The sequence below is a fragment of the Euphorbia lathyris genome, chromosome 7 (genome assembly GCF_963576675.1).
Source record: "Euphorbia lathyris chromosome 7, ddEupLath1.1, whole genome shotgun sequence".
Classification (NCBI taxonomy): Eukaryota; Viridiplantae; Streptophyta; class Magnoliopsida; order Malpighiales; family Euphorbiaceae; genus Euphorbia; species Euphorbia lathyris.
Window position 1 is genome coordinate 81,798,447 of NC_088916.1, and position 13,577 is coordinate 81,812,023.

Genomic DNA, 13,577 nt, shown 5'->3' on the forward strand with positions numbered 1-13,577 from the left:
AAGATCGGCCAAGCTGACCAAAGCTGAGTTAATAAACTCACCAAAATTATCAAGTCAGCAAGATTAATTAACTAAAAAGTTACATTAGTTCCTAACCCCCCCTTGGAACTAATCACAGGGGACCAATATTCCGAACCTGGAAAATACAACTACAAACACTGAGATTACATGATTCTTTATTTCTTTAAAATTAATAAAAAAGGAGTGAAAAATTATCAAAAGTATAATTTTCATTATTATTTTATTATTTATACAAAACATACTTATTTTTGTAATTAAACTTAATTATTAGCTCAAAATAAACCGTAAATCACGCTAAAAAGATAGGGACAAAACGTCCCTAACAGTATGCTCAAAAGTCTAGTCTCTACTATTTTTGACTATTCTTGAGAATGATAATGATTTAAGCATCAAAGTACGTACATATTCGATATCTCCCGTTTTCTAAAATTCACTCAGATGATTGAACGCTCTGAAGTCTTATAAATTAGATATTTTTCACGGTTTATGATTTTCAATTCTTTGCAAGAAAAATAGTACATTTTAAGAAATTTTACAGAGATTTTTTATATATTATATATTTATATTACGAATATCATTTTCTTTTACTTGTTCAAAGTTTGCTAAAAATTCCAAAATCAGTTTTTGATTTTCTTTCCCATTAATAGACTAATATTGTAGAATAATATATAATAATTCGTGGTAGCTTAATTATCTAAAGGCAAAAAGCATTATTAGGCCCCTGATCTTTCATATTTTGGTTCATTAAGCCATTGATCTTTTATTTAGATACATTAAGCCCCTGATCATTTATTTTTGGTCTCATTAAACCCTTGATGACCAAAAAAATAATTTTGAACATAAAATTCGGTTAACGGACTATTATTCATTACACCTGCATCTGAAATTTGTATTTTTTCACTGTTTGAAAGCAGTTTTGGATGTTTAATGTGGCTATAGGAAAACTGTAAAAACGTTAATTCAAACTGTAAAAAATATTTTTTTAATAATTTCAAATACAGATGAAGTTAATAACGTATTTTTAACTGAATTAGATGTTCAAAACTTACTAATTTGGTCATCAAGGGCTTAATGAGACCAAAAATAAATGACCAGGGGCTTAATGTATCCAAATAAAAGATCAAGGGCTTAATGAACCAAAAAATGAAAGATCAGGGGCCTAATAATGCTTTTTACCTTATCTAAAATACTCATTCCTAAATTTGTGATGGGAAAGAATGATGATCAGTTCATATTAATTTTGTTTGGTATGTTTTTCTATGGATTTGGATTTATAAGAAGTTTTTTCGGTTGTTTTCTATTTTTTTATTCATTTTTTACTTTTTATAGTCGTTTTTATATCTTTATGGATCTCGTATTAATTTTAGCCTATACTTGTGTGAGGATTTATTCCTTATCGTTTTCTTGTTGTACTTTTTTTTTTTCATCTAATATGTATAAAGCATTTTCATAAAAAAAAGTTTCATATTAATTTTGTTTAGAAAGAAAAATTCTAAAAATTGAGACCTAAACCTAGCGGTCAAGAAACTTTCATTTTCTAAATAAAAGTTTTGAGGTTTCCTTCCGATTTTTAGTCGGAAGATGAGTCTGTTTTTTGCTTTGTTTTTCTTTTTCTTTATTGAATAAATGCCTAATACATCACCACCTTCCTCAATTTGTCCATAAAAGTAGATTGACTACCTAAACTTTGTTAGTATCTCACCAGCTCCCTAAACTTGCTTATTTTGTATCATCAGCTCCTTAAACTTGTCCATAAAAGTATATTAGCTCTCTGAACTTTGCAAGTGTCTCACCAGCTCCCTAAACTTACTTATTCCGTAACGACTAAATACAAAAATTTATTAAACCTAAATTCTAAAAATTCATCTTCATCTATTCGAGAGGTAATATTTTCTCTTTTCCTACATTTCAACCTATTATAAGAGTTAGTGTTACAGGTTTGAGAGATCGAATGGATGAGGACCGAGAGTTAGGCCTTGTTTGATAAAGCACTTTTTTTTTTTTTTGAAAAGGTTTGATAATGCACTTAATTGCTTAAATTAAAATGTTAAGCACTTATTTAATTTAAGTACGTTTGATAACGGTTGTTTTTCCACCACTTAAATTAATTAATTAAGTTAAAAACCACTTATTTTGATAAGTCAAAATATTTAACTTATCATTTCAAGTTAAAGATTATCAAATCATACTTTTTCAAAAATTAAATCATTCAATATTTTCAGCACTTAAAATTCAGTACTTATTTTTTCAGCACTTAATTTTCAGTTTTATCAAACAGCACCTTAATATTATAGTTTTTGTATTTAGTTATGGGAATAAGCAAGTTCATGGAGCTTGTGAGATATTTGTAAAGTGCAGGGAGCTAATCTATTTTTATGGACAAGTTTAGGGAGTTGGTGATACGAAATAAGTAAATTTAGGGGGCTAGTGAGACACTAACAAAGTTCAGGGAGCCAATATATTTTTATGGACAAGTTCAGGGAGCTAGTGATGTATTAGGCGTTGAATAAATTGTTTGATTGATCTACTATGGTAAATTTGGTAGTTTGTTCATTATTTGTAGTTTTTTTTTCTTTGTCCCTTTATGTGTATTGTGTTATGTCTCCTTATGGTTGTTGTCGTCATTTGTCTCCGTACATGAGTGCAGTGGCGAATATAGGATTACTCAGTTGGGGGGCGATTTTACACGTGCGTTCATAATTTTTTTTTTTTTTTGCTAAATCGAACCTGCTCAATTTTTTTTTGTATATATGCGTGTTATAATTTGAGTGGTCAAGAACCGATTTTTAAGTATTCATGTACAATATCTCAAAATTAAACTAGATTTTGTTTAAGATTCCTAACATGTAAAAAAAATTGGATTTAGGAAGGGCCGAACAGGCAAAAAAAAAAAAAATCAAAAATTTTGATTTGAGAGGAACTACCGGGCAAAAAAAAAATTAATAATTTGAATTTAAGAATGCCTAACAGGCCGGAAAAAAAATAGAAATTTCATTTTAGAGGGGCCTAATAGACCTAAAAAAAATTAGAAATTTGGATTTAGAGAGTATCTAATAAGCCCAAAATATCAAAATTTTGAATTTTGGACAAACTTAACACTTCATGGGCCATCTTGGGGGGCTAATTTCAACATCCCGATATTTTTTTTCTGGAGACAGGGGGGCTAAAACTACCCGGGGTCAAGGTGGTTCCGGCGGCCGGAGGGGCCCGGGGCCCCCTGTCTACGCCCTGCATGAGTGTTATCATGTTTTCTGAGAGTCTTGTCTACCATCACGTAGATATGACATATTGAAAAATTATGAAGTTATTCCTGTAGAAAAAGACTTTAAAGTCGATTCTATGTGAAGTTTATTTCCGGTCGTTGTGAAAAAAAAAAAAAAAATCCATTATTTTTTTTAGCTTGTACCTTAGTTGGCTTATTGTATTAGTGGAAGGTGGGACGTAGAGAGGGTAAGGTGTGGATAATGATAGATTGATTGATTAGTTTGGCCTAATTAATTTATGAATTAAGTGTAAAAATAGCTCATAAAGTTAACATTTCGACCAATTTAGAGTCTGTTTGGTTTACATACTATTTATTGTTGCTGTTTGCTGTTACGATTTATTTTTTTTGTTAGAAAATACTATTTTTACAAAAAATAGAGATTATCTGTTTTTAAAAAAAACTACATTTCAACTATAAAAGACAAATAAACGGTGTCTAACTAAACACCTAAAACTTTCCTTTTTACAGTAAAAAAGCAAACAAGAGGAAACAAAACTAGGTAATCAAACACCCCCTTAATTCAACTTGGAATTTCGATATTAATTTAATTTTTAAATTGGTAAATTTTGATAGATTGATCTTAATACATTCATTTTTAATACGAAAAATTTATCAAAATATACCAAATTACGGATTGTCGAAATATACCAACTTAAAGATTGTGTTGATATATAAAACCGATTTGGACTAAATTAATTCTAATTATTAAGTTTAAGGACTACTTTTACTCTTAATTCATTATCTACTTATAATAGTCAAATTATCTTAATCCGTTTGAAACCAAAATTAAATCAGTGAGAAATAGATCTGTTCATGAACCCACTGACCCACTCAAATCCATCTCTGAGATTGAGTTTGAATATATATATTTGAGAATTGACATAGTCCAACCCAAACCCGCTCAATCTCATATATAAAATGAGGTGAGTTTGAGATTTGTCTTAAAAATCCAAATTCAATTTGGCCCGATCAGCCCTTATATTATATACATTTTTATATATTTTTATATATGTTTATATTATTTTTATTTCCTTCCTTCGTGTGGCGTAGCATCATTGCGGGTCGAGGGATCTTGATCAATAGATTAAGGAGGAAAATAGGCAATGGAGAATCCAGTTCCATTTGGAACAGTCCTTGGCTGCCAGACGATCAGAACCCTTTCCCAATAAGCTCGGCTGTAACGACTTTGCCCTCAGGACTTGTCAAAGACCTTATGGATGATCAAGGAAATTGGAAGCATGAGGTTATTAACAGCTCGTTTTGCCCATGGGATGCCAAACTCATTTATTCCATACCGGCCAGGCGTACGCATGTTGAAGATGGTTGGTTCTGGCCATCTGATAAATCTGGTGCTTATACAGCTAGGAGCGGATATTTTCGGGCAAGGGGACTCACACCGTCGAATTAAATAAATCCGAACGGAATAAATTGGAAGTTGATATGGAATTTGAAGGTTGCCCCGAAAATCAAGAACTGTTTATGGAGAATTTTTACCAACTATCTGCCAACTTTGAATAATCTTGCAATTCGTCATAGCTCGCTACCTAACTGCTGTCCGGTGTGCGGAGCTTTCGGGAAAAACGAGTTTCACGTGTTCATAGGGTGTCCTCGAGCTGCTCAGGTATGGAAATTATTGTTCAAAGACAATCAGTTGGATCTAATCACGAATTTTATCCATTGGTTTACAAATATCCTTGGTGATGTGACGATGGATTGTAACCTTATTGCGATAATCTGTTGGCAACTATGGAGGGCACGAAACGAAAAAGTTTGGAATGATAAAATTCGAACGCCTGAGGAAATATTTCAAACCGCCACTGCTGAACTGACGGCTTGGGAGGCAGCGCAAAGACATCACCCTGATCAACAAAATCAATACACGAGTGCTTTGTGTAAATGGAAGAAACCGGTTGCAGGCTGCTACATCTGTAACGTCGATGCAGGGGTAAATAGGTTAAATAATTTCTGCTCTTTTGGTTTCCTTTTACGCGACTATTAGGGGCGATGCTTTGCGGCAAGCATTGGTTACCTTGCTGAGATAACAGATCCACCTTTGGCTGAGGCAATGGCAATCCGCGAAGCGCTATCATGGATCAAGAATTATAACTTAAGCCATGTTGAAGTTCAGTCCGACTGCCTGATGGTGGTACGGGCTATTCAGCTCCAAAAAAGTCAATTATCTTATTTATCTGATGTGATACGTGAGTGTTGTGATTTGTTGCGAGATTTGAACTCCTGTTCGATCTCTTTTATTAAACGATCAGCGAATTCAGCAGCCCATAGCCTAGCTAAAGCTGTTACTTCTAGTTCTGTTCGTGGTGAGTGGGCCTGTCCACCACCGTTTATTATTGATGTGTTATCTTCTGATTTAAGTTAATAAAAGTTGTTGTTTGTTTCAAAAATAAAATATTATTTTTATTTGATTTTTATTACTTTGTTAAATATTTTATTTGTTACGTATTTTTTTATTAAATTAATTAGGATAATTAATTTATTAGTCTCTATATTTTGACAAAACACATTGTTTAGTCTCTGTATTTTAAAAAACACACGGTAAAGTCCCTAACCTTTTTCTTGGTGAACTGTTTAGTTCCTAACGTTGTTCTCGATGAACTGTTTAGTCCATGCCGTTAGACTCTCATGAAGATTCTGTTAGCCAATTTGGATTTTGCGTTATTCTTTTCCTTTATTTTCCTTTCCTTTAAACTCTACTGCATCTGAAATCATCTTTGAGTGTTTTTTTTCTTGATTTTCTTCTTAATCGTTTAGATTCGTAAGCATTGGGTCTGTTCTTTTTCTTGTTCTCCATACAAATAGCTTCTTCTTCTAAATTGGATTTCCTATTCTGAAGTTTGAAGGTAAATAATAAAGGGTAATTTAGTCATTTCCGAAGTCATAAACGGTAAAAAATCTAATAAACAGACGGAAGAACTAACAGTTCACTGAGAAAAAGGTTAGGGACCTTACCATGTGTTTTTGAAAATACAGGGACTAAACAATGTGTTTTGTCAAAATATAGGGACTAATAAATTAATTACCCTTTTTAAATTGGGGGTGTAAAATCATATTATATAAAAAATAATGACATATTAAGAATTAAGTTTTGTGATATGACTTAATTATAATTTTGTAAATATTCATGTAATTGACCCTATTTTATATATGTTTATATCATTTCTATTTTATTTTTATTACTTTGTTAATTTCTCTTGTCACGTAAAATATCTTTCTTCGGTTTTATCTAATTGATTAACTAAAATTTTAATTTATTATATTTTTATTGTTCATATTTATAATTTAATATATTTTTTAATATAAATATATATTAATTATGTAGATTGGATTTGATTTTTTTTAACATAAAAGTTTTGGGGTGCAACACGAGGACTTCCCAAGAGGTCACCCATCTTAGTACTACTTTCGCCCAAACACATTTAATTTCGAAGTTCTGATGAGATCCGGTGCATTAGTACTGATATGATCGTAACCGGATTGGACTTGATTTGAAAATTGATTTATCTTCGTTCAACTTGATCCAAATCGATATAAAATAATACAGACTAAATTGGACTTAAATCAGTAAAATCCGATTAAACTTGATCCGAACCGAGCCCATCAACAAACATATTGGGAAGGGTGTCAATCAAATATGCAAGTCGAGAGCATATACCGTATCGGTGAAAGGAGCTTTTACTAATCAAAATTGACCCATCAAATGACGTGCCAGTTTTTGATTGGCTACAAAAATTTTGATTGGCCTTACCAACATGGATTTGGAATTCAAGAATTTTAAGTAAACTAGCCGTTGGAAATTCATAATTGAAAACTAGCCGTTATAAAAGTCAATCTCTCTCTATAAATAAAATTACAAAGTCCCACAATCTCCAAATTTATATACTCTACTCATCTTCTTACATCTATTATCACCAAACATATCTATTAACCAAAATGTCTCAAAATTCCGATGGATCATTCAATTTTTGGATTCGGATAAAGAATGCAGTCGAGAATCTTTGGGACGACACAGATGATCAAATGTGGCTTTACATACTCCAACAAAGAGCTCGTGATCGTGAAAGTAGTGGTGACAGTCTAGAAGTGACAGATGAACGTCCACTAAGACAAAAGGTGTCTAAATCAGGTAAAAGGAAGATGACTAGCAAGAAGATTAATGAATTTGCTACGCAAAATTGGGATAAATACGAAGGTTTTCAAGCGAGGAAACTTTCATTGTATGAAGAACATATTCGCTTAGAGGATTTTAAGATTCTTCTTGTAAATACTTCGCGTATGGATGAAAGAGCTCAACGAGATCATGAAAAAGTATGCGAAATCATTAGGGCTAAGTATGGAATGCAGTAATTAGATACATTAAGGTCGTATTGAAATTAAGATTTTTTTTTAACGGTAATAGTTAAATCCAAAGCAAATTTTATTGCTTTTACTGTGTATTTTAAATTTACAGTCTGTAAATGAATCTAGATTGAATTTATTCATTTTTCTTTTTATTTTGTAACTAAATCAACTTATTCTTATATTTTATTGCCAATGGAATTTATAGGAAAAGCTAAATCGAAGGGATTCAAGTTAATTAAGCACGTTTGGTTCGTGCAGGTTAATGAGCTTGGATTCCCTTATTTGTTTGTTTCAGTTTCACAAAATACCTTTGTGGTTGTTTAGTTCAAATAAGGTAATAAAACAATGTTATGCTTTTTATAACAATTCCTATATATATACATATGTCTGTATTAATAAAATTAAATTAAAACCAATTAATTTAACTATTAAAATCAAAAGATGATGAAACAGAAAGTGAAATAAAATTAATCAAAGAAAATATATAAACATTCTATTTTTAAAAAAACAATTATTTTAAAATAAATACTAAAACCAAATTATATAATAAAAGAAAAAAAGGTTAAGGTGCAAAAATACCCCTAACGTTTTGGATCAGGAGCAATTTTACATCTAACGTCTAAAATGGTACAGTTTTACCCCTAACGTTTGTAGCCAAGAGCATTTTTACCCCCAACTTTGATAAATTGGGTCAATTTAAAAAATAATTCATCAAACTGTCTTCTCGGTCATGAATCTTGTCATCTACACTTCATAAGTGTATCATTTTATCAGTAACAAATCACAAACATATGTTGGGATGTGAAAAAAATGCAAGAAATAAAAAAATATATTGTCTTTTGTACGAATTAGACAAAAAAGAATAAAAAAAATCACCGAATTTATAAATATTAATCTCCAATTCTATTATTTAATTACAAAAATATGAAATCATTTTTTTAAAACGAATTGATTTGCAATAGGTGCAAAATAAAGAACAAAAATATCTGTGTTTTATAATAGTGTCTAAAATTGACCCAAATTATTAACGTTAGGGGTAAAATTACTCTTGACTACAAACGTTGGGGTAAAATTGCACCATTTTAGACGTTAGGGGGTAAAATTGAACCTGACCCAAAACTTTAGGGGTATTTTTGCACCTTAACCCAAGAAAAAAATTTGATCAAAATTATTTTTTATGGTAAAAAGTGAAAATAAATAAATACAGGAATCAAAAGTGAAATTAGTCTAGGGATAAAAAAGTATAAATAAATAAATTCAAGGATCAAAACAAAAATCAAAAATTAAAATTTAGTCAAAAATATTTTTGAGTAAAAAAATTAAAAATATATAAATACAAAGATTAAAAGTTAAATTTATCCAAAAATAAAAAAATATAAATAAATAAATATATTGTATTTTTCTTGTAATGAAAATACAAGCATTTTTCTCAAAAAAAAAAAAAAAAAAAAACAAAGAGAGGAAAGGGAGGGAAATGGAATTAGAGGAGCTATGGGTAAACCCAAAACTAAAAAACGTAAATGAAATGATTAAATTAATAAAACAAACGTCAACAAAGGGAATAAAATCTATTATTTTCTTATAATTTTCTGAAACACTTAAAACAAACGCCTCCTAAAAATATTTATTCAAATATTAATATATTCAATTAATAATAATTATTCAAAAGTCGTGCACTTATACTTGCTCACCTTAATACTTGATCATCCACCATAGAGGAAGCACAATAAAATTAGGGATAAAGTGCAAAAACATCCCTAATATTTAGAGTTATGAGTAATTTTATCCTTTAACATCTAAAATGGTATCTAAAATCGACCCAACTTGCCAACGCTAGGGGTAATTGCTTTTGTCTGTCAATGTTAGAGATAAAATTGCACCATTTTAGACGTTAAAAGTAAAATTACTCTTGTCTCGTTAGGAATTTTTACACCTTATCCCATAAATATTAGATGTTATATTACGTGTGATATTTATTTAAATTGAAGTGTTTTTTTTGCTAACCATTAGAAAAAAAATTGTAGTTATAACGAGGACGGGGCGTTTGGTATTCTATTGAGATAGGGATAGGGATAAAGGTTGGAATAGGGATGAGCATAAATGGTTGAGATAAAGATAAAAATATGATAGTCGAGAATTATTAGTTAATGTTTGGTATGTGGGATAAGGATAAGGATAAAATAATACATTTTACTATTTTAACCTTATTTAAACCACATAACATTAATTTGAGGGATAAGATGGACTTTTCCATCCTATTAAAATCGCAGGAGCTTATCCCACCTCCTTATACCACCCCCTCTCGGGTATAGGATTCAAGGGATAAGAAGCTTATCTCTCATCCGTCTCACTCTTCTATCTCCCAAACAAACACGGGATAACTTATCTCGTGTTTTTTTTATCCCTATCCCACCTCCTATATCCTTTCTAATAAACACCCTGGGAGTGGTTAGAAAGCCTAACCAACTGTAAGGGCTTATGTTATGTTTTCATCTTAATATGTAATATTTCTCATCTTAGATAAGAATTGTATATTTATGTGATGTTTTCCATGTTAATATAACGTTTTTCATAGTAAATATAGTTTCATAGTAAATATGATACTAAACAACTTTAGTTTTTGAAAATTTTCATTTTGAGATTGTTATCGGTTAAATTTGGCAAAGTAAAAAAAATATAAAATTTTACAACCATAAGGTTGCGTTTGTAAAGAAAAATCATAGGTACCAATCTGCAAATTGATGAAACCACATGACATCTATATATGTCTGGGAAAGGGAATGAGGGATGTATACACCGACTAAAACTCATAAATTTGGTAAACATGAACTTTATTATTTATTGACCTTATCATGGTTTGATGACATATTCACATATTCGTAATTGTAATAGTCATCGTCATCTTCAAAATACTCCATATTTCTTGAAGATGTTTCGATCCCAACTAGTTGCTCTACAAAAAAGATCTAGAGAATCACATTTTTATTTTGAGGTCGTTAATTGTCATTTTAACTATAACGTCCTCATTTTTAGCAAAACGAGGAACCTCATTCCTCTCGTGGTCACAAAAAAACCACATATGCGTTTGACAATCAGGGGGCGGAGCCAAGCCCCCGGTCACCGGCTCCGCCCTTGAATATTGTTAGTTTTGCCCATGTCGCCCTCCAAATATTGGTTTATATTTAATCTATGTAGTATTATTTTAATAGTTCAAAGTGGTTGAGTTGGTTTAAATATAAATAATTTATAGCTAAAAATAAAAAAGTGTAAAAATTTATAATTTTTAGCCAACATACCTTTTTTTTTTTATAGAAATTGGTATGAGACAGAACTTGGGCGGGGGAGCACCCATGGCCCAAGAACGGACAAACCCGCAATATATTAATAAAAGAAAAAAAGTGAATGTTTGAACAAAAGAAAAGGAAGGAGAACAAACAAAAAGAAGGGGGAAGGAGAAAAGTTTAGAAAAGTCAAGAAAACCGCAAGTGATAAATACTACAAATGTCATCATTGAATTTTTAGCCAACATACCTAAACGATAAAGTTTTAACATACTGGAGGCTAATTTTTTTTATCCAACCTTAACGGGCTGAACTTCGAAAAATTACTCCTAACAACAAATCTAAATTTAACCCTCGGGTATCGATTCCTGGCTCCGCCATTGTTGACCATTCGTGTTTTTTTTTTAAATTTACCCTTTTTAATTTAGTAATTCCTTAATGTAATTTTTTTTGAAAAGATTCCTTAATGTAAATTAAAGCATATATGACTCGTAAATTTGAAAATTCTGAACTTCATTATTCGAGCATAAGGTGGGTTTGATGACATATTTATATATTCAGAACCGTAATAGTTGCCGTCATCTTCTAAATACTCCATGTATCTAGAAGATATTCCAACCCCAACTGGCTGCTCTACAAGAAAGATCTCTTTCAGTTCCTGAATAGTCTTTCTGTATGAATTAAAGATTAAATTGGTCCATGAAACTGACTAGTAGGATCACCTTAGTCCAAAATCAAGTTTGGGTATCAACCCAGACTTTTAACTTTGACACTTGAGATCAAAGTGGTCTAAAGTAACAAGTGTCAGCATGAGAAAGCGACACATGTCAAATAACTACCAATCATATATTGACATATGTCATTTTGGACTAATTTTGTCTCAACTGTCAACTTAAAGGACTAGGCTGATACCAAACTTGATTTTGAACTAAATTGATCCCACTAATCAACTAAAAGGGCCAATTCGCTACTTAATTTATATTATGTATATTCAATCAGAAGGTTTTTCCATAGACCATCCTCCCTCTGTTATGTCCTCAGTGAATCACTGAATCTTGTCAGATGATTGTAGATGTTCAAAGCCTAATGTGATGAGCGCATCAACATTATTGTTGTATCTATGTATTGTTTTTTGGACTTCAATGCGAATCTAGACACTTAATTCCAATGCAAACTGAAGATTGTTGTTATATCTGTGTACGTTTTTTGGACTTCAATGCCAGTGATTAACTTGTAGTCTATATATTGCTCTTTGTAGTTTTTTCTTCCCTTTGTGGGTCTTTGCCTGTATGAGATGGAGATTTTATTCCTCTTTCTTTCGTACTGTATTTGTATTATTAAGTTAATGGAATGATATGTGCCTTTTATCAAAAAAAAAAAAAAAACTTGTAGCTGTATTCGTGTGTGTTTTTTTTGTTTAATTTGTTGATTCCGAAGTTATTAATTTTTTTTATTGAAAACGTAAATTTTCGAATTCCAGAATTTTGGAATTTAAAAAATGTTATGGAAAAAGAAGAAGAGAGAAGATGTATTTTAAATATAGATTTTGACTTTTCAAAATCAAAAAGTGACAAAAGAAAAAAACTTTTTTTCCTATAAATACTCTTTTATTTTAATGGAGCCAAGTGTTTTGCTTTGTTTTTGCTAACGTTGTAAACAAAAAAAGAAAAATCATAGTAATTGATTTGCAAAAACATGAAACCACATGTTTTCTGAAGACATTTCAACCCCAACTGACCATTTTACAAGAAAGATCTCTTTCAGTTCCCGAACAGTTTTCTATATGAATTAAATACCAATTTAATCCAGAATCAAGTTTGATATCAACAAAACCTTTTAACTTGACAATTGACCTCAAAATTGGTCCAAAATGACAAGTGTTAGCATGAGAACGTCATATATTAACATATATCATTTTTGACTAATTTGATCTCAAGTGTCAAGTTAAAGGGTCAGATTGATACTCAAACTTGATTTTAGACTAAATTAATTATACTAGCCAACTAAAAGGGCCAAATCAATTATTTCTTTATATTAATGGGAAGGTTTTCCATAGACCGTCGTCTTTGTTTCTTGGCCAATTTTGACATTAGAAGTAATTTATCTTCGGTGCGCAAACTCTTTGTAGTCCTTGAGCTTCTCTATGATAGCAATCACAGTTTCACTGATGGAGAATGAAAACTCCATCAATTTTAAAAAGACGATGGTATGAACCTTTCTTTTAGGGACATTTTTGTTGGTCACTTATAACGTTACAAGTATAGTTCCAAAGGGGGGTTAGGAACTATTTAAAAATTTTAAGTTAGGGCAGACTTCTTTTTCGTGAGAAAAAGGTTTGGACATCGGCGCTGAGTGAATAGTAAGATACTGGCTTAGTCAACTAGTGACTAGGTCAGTTTTCTTTACTTGAGTCAGGAGATAGCACTTAGAGTCTATTCCTCAGCTCAGATATTCAATGCGCACAACTCAGCTTGACCTCTTTACTTGGTCAGTTTTTTGTTTAAGCAAGCAATAAATATATGAAGGAGTTAAAGGTTAGAAATATGTTACTCAACAGATTTATCCAGGTTCGGCCTCCAAGCCTACGTCCTGTCCCCGGAACACGTTCCGAGATTTTGAATTCTCTACCGAGCTCTTTAACGGTAGAGCATCAA

At 31.2% G+C, this 13,577-nt stretch overlaps 1 pseudogene; it reads right to left on the reverse strand.

The window, feature by feature from the left end:
- Positions 1-6,656: 6,656 nt before the first annotated feature.
- Positions 6,657-6,775, reverse strand: LOC136201558 (5S ribosomal RNA; annotated as a pseudogene).
- Positions 6,776-13,577: the final 6,802 nt, after the last annotated feature.